At 36.5% G+C, this 9,569-nt stretch overlaps 1 long non-coding RNA gene across 1 annotated transcript; it reads right to left on the bottom strand.

Annotated features, from left to right (window-relative positions):
• Positions 1-16: 16 nt before the first annotated feature.
• Positions 17-3,221, bottom strand: LOC141602632 (uncharacterized). The gene is made up of 4 exons (XR_012524573.1): positions 3,059-3,221; positions 2,892-2,959; positions 1,779-1,865; positions 17-372 (listed from the first exon to the last, which is right to left on the bottom strand). It is a non-coding gene; the product is annotated as an uncharacterized LOC141602632 (long non-coding RNA).
• Between the last annotated feature and the right edge of the window lie 6,348 nt (positions 3,222-9,569).

The raw sequence follows: 9,569 nt of genomic DNA on the forward strand, positions 1-9,569 counted from the left end.
GAAGCCTTATGTGACACCCTCATTTATTGCGGAAAAGTAAACACGTAATTCTACAGAAAAACTGACAGGATATGTTTGTAATAGGTTCAATTGGGTAAAAACCTGTAATTTTTAAAACCTGAACCTGTTATAAAGATATCCAAAAGGGAAGGTGTCAAACATGCAAGGTCCAAAATAAATCTCATGAATGAAACATCGCTAAAGTCGCGAAACAAAGTTATACAAACCAAATATGAGAAAGGGAGACATATGTCCCTAAAATGTATGTGACACAAAAAGGGTTTAAGGGTCACAATGAAATAAAACCAGTCTAGGTCCCAAGGTTACTTTGCTCGCTAGCTCGTCCATGTACCCCATATATGCATCACCTACCTGTCATTCGCATTTTATACAAATACGAAAGCCACAGTCAGTGGGGAGTAACTCCGACTTCTCCCAGCCACGAAATGTCATCATTAATATAACATGTAAACATAAGAATATGAATATGAATAACACATAGCCTTAGCATATGGATGCTAGACAATCGTGCTTATCATGTGAACAACAATATAACAACACATAGTCCTAGCCAGTGAATACTAGACCGACTCATACTACACTATCATGTGAATCACATAACATCCAGGAATCCAAACTCTATCAACCATAGCCGGCTTGCATCTCACCTTCTATGATTCATAGAATCACCATACAAGAAAGGGCAATATATCAAAGACAGGCATAAGTTCTTAGTACCGTCAATAGTCACTCTGTAACTCGAGTCTATACCACGAGGTAGGGAAGGTAATCGAACCGGTATCTTGGCTCAGCGGTTAATATTAATAAAACATGGCCAAGACACAACACAACCCTAGCCTAAAATCTACGCAGACCTAGACATGCGGATACACACCACCGCACCCAAGACCCACAATTTTTCTAAAACAAAGTGAGTACCCTAAGGAGTCCACCAAAGGGTTGGCTAGTACTTAAGCTGACCACTTACTATCAAAATAAGTAATGAGGTCATGCCCCATCTTGGATATAAATCCACTAGTCAGGAACACAAAGGCTATCAAGCAGTGAACATATACTCGTCAAAGACTATAAAGACCTATCTATGATGAAGGCCGAAATACTCACCTAGGACCTAGTCCCAGCTAGTCCCAGCTTGAATACTTTAGCCCACACCACACAAGACAAGTAAGACACCCACTTAACCATAAGAGGGCAGAGAGTCCAACTTACCAACATAAATGCTAACATTCTATCATGTGAAAGGCTATATAAATGTCTATTCAGCAGACAATCCAACAATATCCTCAATATCAATAATAATCCAAATTCCAGCTAACCGTTAATCTCATAATTCATGAGAACAAGCTAAAATGGCAACAAGGCAAGAAGACTCAAGTATAAAGCATCCAAAGCATCCAACAACCAACATGTGAAATGATAATTACAAATATCAAGGCATAACATAAAACATCCAATCTTACCTCAAAGACAAACCCTCGACCCGAGTCCCGCGACGGGTCATCGGTCAAATCGAGGCTGACTGGTTTAAACCTAGCTTGACCAAACTCGTTCGGTCAATCTGGCCCAGCTCAGAGTCTTGGCCTACTTTGGCCCAAATTACAAAATTTATCACAATATCATTCTCATGCTATTTCTAATTTCTATCATGTGAAAAACGAAAGTAACACATTATCAATCACCTAAACACTTAACAAACAACAAGCACAACATTAACTACTAATGTGACATTAATTCGTCGAGTAACTCGGAATAGTTACCTTAAGCTAGCAAAGAGACAAGCAATAAACTTGAGAAAGCTTCTAAAACCCAAAATTACTCTTCATCTTCAACCACATATGAGTCACCTAAAATAATTATGTGAAAGGACGATATTAACGAATTATCGTTATATAAAATATGAGACGGAAATTAATTTAATTATATTTTAAAAAAACCAAACTAGCGTCAAAACAATTTATAGATACGTCCCAAACTCGCGACTTAGCCAGGCCACTGCCTAGGCTACGGCCAGGCCACTGCCTAGGCCACGGCCAGGACACAGCTAGGCCTTTGCCCGCAGGCTGCTAGGCTACAACAGGCCACGGCCAGGCTACAGCAGGCCACGGCCAGGCCGCTGCTAGGCCAATCTTATAAAAGTCACTCTCGTCCCAAAAATTAATTCAATCTCAACTCTCTACCCCATCTCTCTCATTACTCCGTCCTATAATATAATACTCCATAGTAACCAGATTTCCATCTCAATTTCAATATCGATATTGTCAAATATTCCATTAAAGGAATTGCTCAACATTTAGAGTATAACTCCAAGCTACTCACCCACGAGTCAAGGTCAAAGAAAACGATAATAAAAACACAATACGGGGGTACAAATACTGGTGGTAATGTACAATGCCGAATATCAAGATAATCCTTTATACCATATATAAATCATTGATTACTTCTGTATCCTATCACTTTGGCCAAATAATGGGACAACTTGCAACTAAAAGCTCCTTTAATCATACAGCTATTTGTCATCAATCATCCTGTTACTCTCGTATAGGCAACGTATACATTGCCACCTCCAAGCTTGTTTACGTTTTAAGCATAGACACTCTCGTTGCTCTAAATCCGAATTTCCACAAGCTCTAATTTCCGTGGCCATAAACAAGTACAAACCCTCAAATAAACGAAGCCCATCTCACAACCATGAACTTGACGAAGCTAAATTATTATACTATTGTAATATTATTCCTATATTATAACAATAACTACCATCAAGTACGAAAAGAACAATCACCATATAATTTCAAATACGAAAAGCAGTTAGCACATATTTCATACAACCCCGAATAATAATAAGCGTATTAGGATCGGTAGAATCGTGTTACCTTAAACGCCCCTTATTCTTCGAATAAATGGTCCACAAGGCACGAGCCTCACCCCGGGTCTTCGAATCCTTCATAAAAGGGCAAGAAAACGGAATAAAGAAGCTAAAAGACGACACTTTTATAAGACGGCGAAAGACGAAACCACTACAAAAAGGAGACTTTCTTACCTTAAAAGGAGGAGGAAGGAAAGGGGAAGAGAGTGGTACAAAAATTGCAGAATTTGATCGAGAAATGGGCCGGGATCTGAGGTTGAATGTCGACGGAAATGGAGTTTTGATCTGGGTTTGTTGTTGCTGGTAGAAACGAAAAAGGGGAAAGGAAGAAATGAAGGGAAAGTGACGGTCAACAACCAAATAACATTAGTAATACTAAATATAATAATAATAATAATGAGACACCAGCTAGCTTGCTAGCTATTAATTATACGTACGTTACTTCATCGTTAAGTAATTTCGCTCGCTTTTAAAATCGTCTCGAGTTAAATAGAGGCGATTTTAGTAAAGTTTTTCGAGATAAAACATACTCAATAATAAATAAATTTAATGAATGAAAATAAAATAAACTCAGCTAGTTAACTAAAATAATACGAAATTAGCTCGAATCGGAATTATTAGAGATTTTAACTAAATTAGCGGCTTTTAAAGATATTTGCTAATTTAGCGGAACAAACTCGAAATAGCTAACTGATCCGTCTGGAGCCCACTTAGCTCGACTTCGATAAGGGACTTAGAAAGAAACAAAAAGTTATTAAATAGATAAAACTATTTACATGAACCCATAAAAAGTCAACTAAACAAACTCGAGCTAACTTTTAAAAGAACTTATTAACGATTATTAAATTTAACGTAACGAATTATAATGAAATTAATTAATTAGCTGAGAAAATAAATATATAAATCGTTAACCAACGTAATTAAATATAAAGTAGCAATTAAAAGAATTTTATCCAACTTATTAAAATACGGGGTGTTACAATCACCCCACCTTTTAAAAAGTTTCGTCCTCGAAACTTGAAAGTAGAAATGAAAGGTTATACAAAACAAAACTGGAACTTTGGAATCAGTAATCAAAACATTTAAAAGGTTACTTATCATAAGAACTAAAATTCTTTCAAAAGTTTCACAAGATACGAGTGTCAAACTTAAAGGAGGAGCAAGATGAAGCGAGGAAAGGAGGTATGAACGGTAACGCTCATGATCAAAGAAGAAGGGAAATGAGACAACAAGGAAACGCCAGATACTCAAATCTCAAACAACAATGTCATCACTCCACTAAGGAAACAGAGGGTAATAACCAGGTCAGGAAATGATAGGAAATTTAAAAGGGATATATGAACATGTCAAGATGTGAGACTAAAAGAGTCGAATCACAAAGATAACTAGTTAACACCCAGTAAGAGATATTAGAATTAGGGAGGTATTCAAGACAAGGAATTAACGAGTAAACTTTTATACTTAAGAATCAAATCCAACCAAGGTCAACATTTCTCAAAAGAAATAGTATTATCAAAAGGCGTTAAGGAAGGATAAGCAAGGAACAAAGGACAAGTTAGGAAATACAAGAGTAGCTTTTAAAGTAAAACAGAAGGGAGTTTAGAAGGAGGATAAGCACCAAGAGATTAAGAATAAGGCAAGGTACAAAAAGAACGAGAAACATCTTCAAGGAAGTAGAAGCATTCTTCAAAGGTTGAACAAATCTTCAATCCTCAGCAATAGGCACTAAATCTTGATCTTCTTAAAATATAAGTGTCCTTTCAATGGAACGGAGATACTCTTGGCGATCACTCAAGAACATCAATATTCCAATTCAAAGACATAAAAATACATTTTTACACCAACAAATGATAAAACTAATTATCAGACGTCTCCAATAACAAGCTTTAACACTAATTGACGTTAAAACCAGTGAAAAACATTAAAATATTTTTCAAAACCTTTAGTTCAAATTTTTTTATAATAAGGGTAATAATTCCATTAGCTATAGATAAGCTCACGGTCATTGATCTAAGAACGCAGCAATTATTAAATGACAATCAACAAACAGGTTAGTACCTAACAAAGAGCAAACACAAAGAGACTACAACATAAGGTCCTAAGTCTACCCATCCTACCCATCTCTCAAGTTTATTATTTTAAGGTCAAGTTATTTATATTGGGGTGCACAAACGTGCGTCGGGAGCAAATATGCTCTGATACCAACTGTGACACCCTCATTTATTGCGGAAAAGTAAACACGTAATTCTACTGAGAAAAACCGACGGGATATGTTTGTAATAGGTTCAATTGGGTAAAAACCTGTAATTTTTAAAACCTGAACCTGTTATAAAGATATCCAAAAGGGAAGGTGTCAAACATGCAAGGTCCAAAATAAATCTCATGAATGAAACATCGCTAAAGTCGCGAAACAAAGTTATACAAACCAAATATGAGAAAGGGAGACATATGTCCCTAAAATGTATGTGACACAAAAAGGGTTTAAGGGTCACAATGAAATAAAACCAGTCTAGGTCCTAAGGTTACTTTGCTCGCTAGCTCGTCCATGTACCCCATATATGCATCACCTACCTGTCATTCGCATTTTATACAAATACGAAAGCCACAGTCAGTGGGGAGTAACTCCGAGTTCTCCCAGCCACGAAATGTCATAATTAATATAACATGTAAACATAAGAATATGAATATGAATAACACATAGCCTTAGCATATGGATGCTAGACAATTGTGCTTATCATGTGAACAACAATATAACAACACATAGTCCTAGCCAGTGAATACTAGACCGACTCATACTACACTATCATGTGAATCACATAACATCCAGGAATCCAAACTCTATCAACCATAGCCGGCTTGCATCTCACCTTCTATGATTCATAGAATCACCATACAAGAAAGGGCAATATATCAAAGACAGGCATAAGTTCTTAGTACCGTCAATAGTCACTCTGTAACTCGAGTCTATACCACGAGGTAGGGAAGGTAATCGAACCGGTATCTTGGCTCAGCGGTTAATATTAATAAAACATGGCCAAGACACAACACAACCCTAGCCTAAAATCACTTGAGACCTAGACATGCGGATACACACCACCGCACCCAAGACCCACAATTTTTCTAAAACAAAGTGAGTACCCTAAGGAGTCCACCAAAGGGTTGGCTAGTACTTAAGCTGACCACTTACTATCAAAATAAGTAATGAGGTCATGCCCCAACTTGGATATAAATCCACTAGTCAGGAACACAAAGGCTATCAAGCAGTGAACATATACTCGTCAAAGACTATAAAGACCTATCTATGATGAAGGCCGAAATACTCACCTAGGACCTAGTCCCGCCTAGTCCCGACTTGAATACTTTAGCCCACACCACACAAGACAAGTAAGACACCCACTTAACCATAAGAGGGCAGAGAGTCCAACTTACCAACATAAATGCTAACATTCTATCATGTGAAAGGCTATATAAATGTCTATTCAGCAGACAATCCAACAATATCCTCAATATCAATAATAATCCAAATTCCAGCTAACCGTTAATCTCATAATTCATGAGAACAAGCTAAAATGGCAACAAGGCAAGAAGACTCAAGTATAAAGCATCCAAAGCATCCAACAACCAACATGTGAAATGATAATTACAAATATCAAGGCATAACATAAAACATCTAATCTTACCTCAAAGACAAACCCTCGACCCGAGTCCCGCGACGGGTCATCGGTCAAATCGAGGCTGACTGGTTTAAACCTAGCTTGACCAAACTCGTTCGGTCAATCTGGCCCAGCTCGAGTCTTGGCCTACTTTGGCCCAAATTACAAAATTTATCACAATATCATTCTCATGCTATTTCTAATTTCTATCATGTGAAAAACGAAAGTAACACATTATCAATCACCTAAACACTTAACAAACAACAAGCACAACATTAACTACTAATGTGACATTAATTCGTCGAGTAACTCGGAATAGTTACCTTAAGTTAGCAAAGAGACAAGCAATAAACTTGAGAAAGCTTCTAAAACCCAAAATTACTCTTCATCTTCAACCACATATGAGTCACCTAAAATAATTATGTGAAAGGACGATATTAACGAATTATCGTTATATAAAATATGAGACGAAAATTAATTTAATTATATTTTAAATAAACCAAACTAGCGTCAAAACAATTTATAGATACGGCCCAAACTCGCGACTTAGCTAAGGCCACGCCTAGGCTACGGCCAAAGCACCTAGGCCACGGCAAAGGCCACGGCTAGGCTAGGCCACGCCCCCGCTGCTAGGCTAGGCTACAACAGGCCACGGCCAGGCTACAGCAGGCCACGGCCAGGCCGCTGCTAGGCCAATCTTATAAAAGTCACTCTCGTCCCAAAAATTAATTCAATCTCAACTCTCTACCCCATCTCTCTCATTACTCCGTCCTATAATATAATACTCCATAGTAACCAGATTTCCATCTCAATTTCAATATCGATATTGTCAAATATTCCATTAAAGGAATTGCTCAACATTTAGAGTATAACTCCAAGCTACTCACCCACGAGTCAAGGTCAAAGAAAATGATAATAAAAACACAATACGGGGGTACAAATACTGGTGGTAATGTACAATGCCGAATATCAAGATAATCCTTTATACCATATATAAATCATTGATTACTTCTGTATCCTATCACTTTGGCCAAATAATGGGACAACTTGCAACTAAAAGCTCCTTTAATCATACAGCTATTTGTCATCAATCATCCTGTTACTCTCGTATAGGCAACGTATACATTGCCACCTCCAAGCTTGTTTACGTTTTAAGCATAGACACTCTCGTTGCTCTAAATCCGAATTTCCACAAGCTCTAATTTCCGTGGCCATAAACAAGTACAAACCCTCAAATAAACGAAGCCCATCTCACAACCATGAACTTGACGAAGCTAAATTATTATACTATTGTAATATTATTCCTATATTATAACAATAACTACCATCAAGTACGAAAAGAACAATCACCATATAATTTCAAATACGAAAAGCAGTTAGCACATATTTCATACAACCCCGAATAATAATAAGCGTATTAGGATCGGTAGAATCGTGTTACCTTAAACGCCCCTTATTCTTCGAATAAATGGTCCACAAGGCACGAGCCTCACCGGGTCTTCGAATCCTTCATAAAAGGGCAAGAAAACGGAATAAAGAAGCTAAAAGACGACACTTTTATAAGACGGCGAAAGACGAAACCACTACAAAAAGGAGACTTTCTTACCTTAAAAGGAGGAGGAAGGAAAGGGGAAGAGAGTGGTACAAAAATTACAGAATTTGATCGAGAAATGGGCCGGGATCTGAGGTTGAATGTCGACGGAAATGGAGTTTTGATCTGGGTTTGTTGTTGCTGGTAGAAACAAAAAAGGGGAAAGGAAGAAATGAAGGGAAAGTGACGGTCAACAACCAAATAACATTAGTAATACTAAATATAATAATAATAATAATGAGACACCAGCTAGCTTGCTAGCTATTAATTATACGTACGTTACTTCATCGTTAAGTAATTTCGCTCGCTTTTAAAATCGTCTCGAGTTAAATAGAGGCGATTTTAGTAAAGTTTTTCGAGATAAAACATACTCAATAATAAATAAATTTAATGAATGAAAATAAAATAAACTCAGCTAGTTAACTAAAATAATACGAAATTAGCTCGAATCGGAATTATTAGAGATTTTAACTAAATTAGCGGCTTTTAAAGATATTTGCTAATTTAGCGGAACAAACTCGAAATAGCTAACTGATCCGTCTGGAGCCCACTTAGCTCGACTTCGATAAGGGACTTAGAAAGAAACAAAAAGTTATTAAATAGATAAAACTATTTACATGAACCCATAAAAAGTCAACTAAACAAACTCGAGCTAACTTTTAAAAGAACTTATTAATGATTATTAAATTTAACGTAACGAATTATAATGAAATTAATTAATTAGCTGAGAAAATAAATATATAAATCGTTAACCAACGTAATTAAATATAAAGTAGCAATTAAAAGAATTTTATCCAACTTATTAAAATACGGGGTGTTACAATCACCCCACCTTTTAAAAAGTTTCGTCCTCGAAACTTGAAAGTAGAAATGAAAGGTTATATAAAACAAAACTGGAACTTTGGAATCAGTAATCAAAACATTTAAAAGGTTACTTATCATAAGAACTAAAATTATTTCAAAAGTTTCACAAGATACGAGTGTCAAACTTAAAGGAGGAGCAAGATGAAGCGAGGAAAGGAGGTATGAACGGTAACGCTCATGATCAAAGAAGAAGGAAAATGAGACAACAAGGAAACGCCAGATACTCAAATCTCAAACAACAATGTCATCACTCCACTAAGGAAACAGAGGGTAATAACCAGGTCAGGAAATGATAGGAAATTTAAAAGGGATATATGAACATGTCAAGATGTGAGACTAAAAGAGTCGAATCACAAAGATAACTAGTTAACACCCAGTAAGAGATATTAGAATTAGGGAGGTATTCAAGACAAGGAATTAACGAGTAAACTTTTATACTTAAGAATCAAATCCAACCAAGGTCAACATTTCTCAAAAGAAATAGTATTATCAAAAGGCGTTAAGGAAGGATAAGCAAGGAACAAAGGACAAGTTAGGAAATACAAGAGTAGCTTTTAAAGTAAAACAGAAGGGAGTT

Source organism: Silene latifolia, chromosome 9, assembly GCF_048544455.1.
Source record: "Silene latifolia isolate original U9 population chromosome 9, ASM4854445v1, whole genome shotgun sequence".
Classification (NCBI taxonomy): Eukaryota; Viridiplantae; Streptophyta; class Magnoliopsida; order Caryophyllales; family Caryophyllaceae; genus Silene; species Silene latifolia.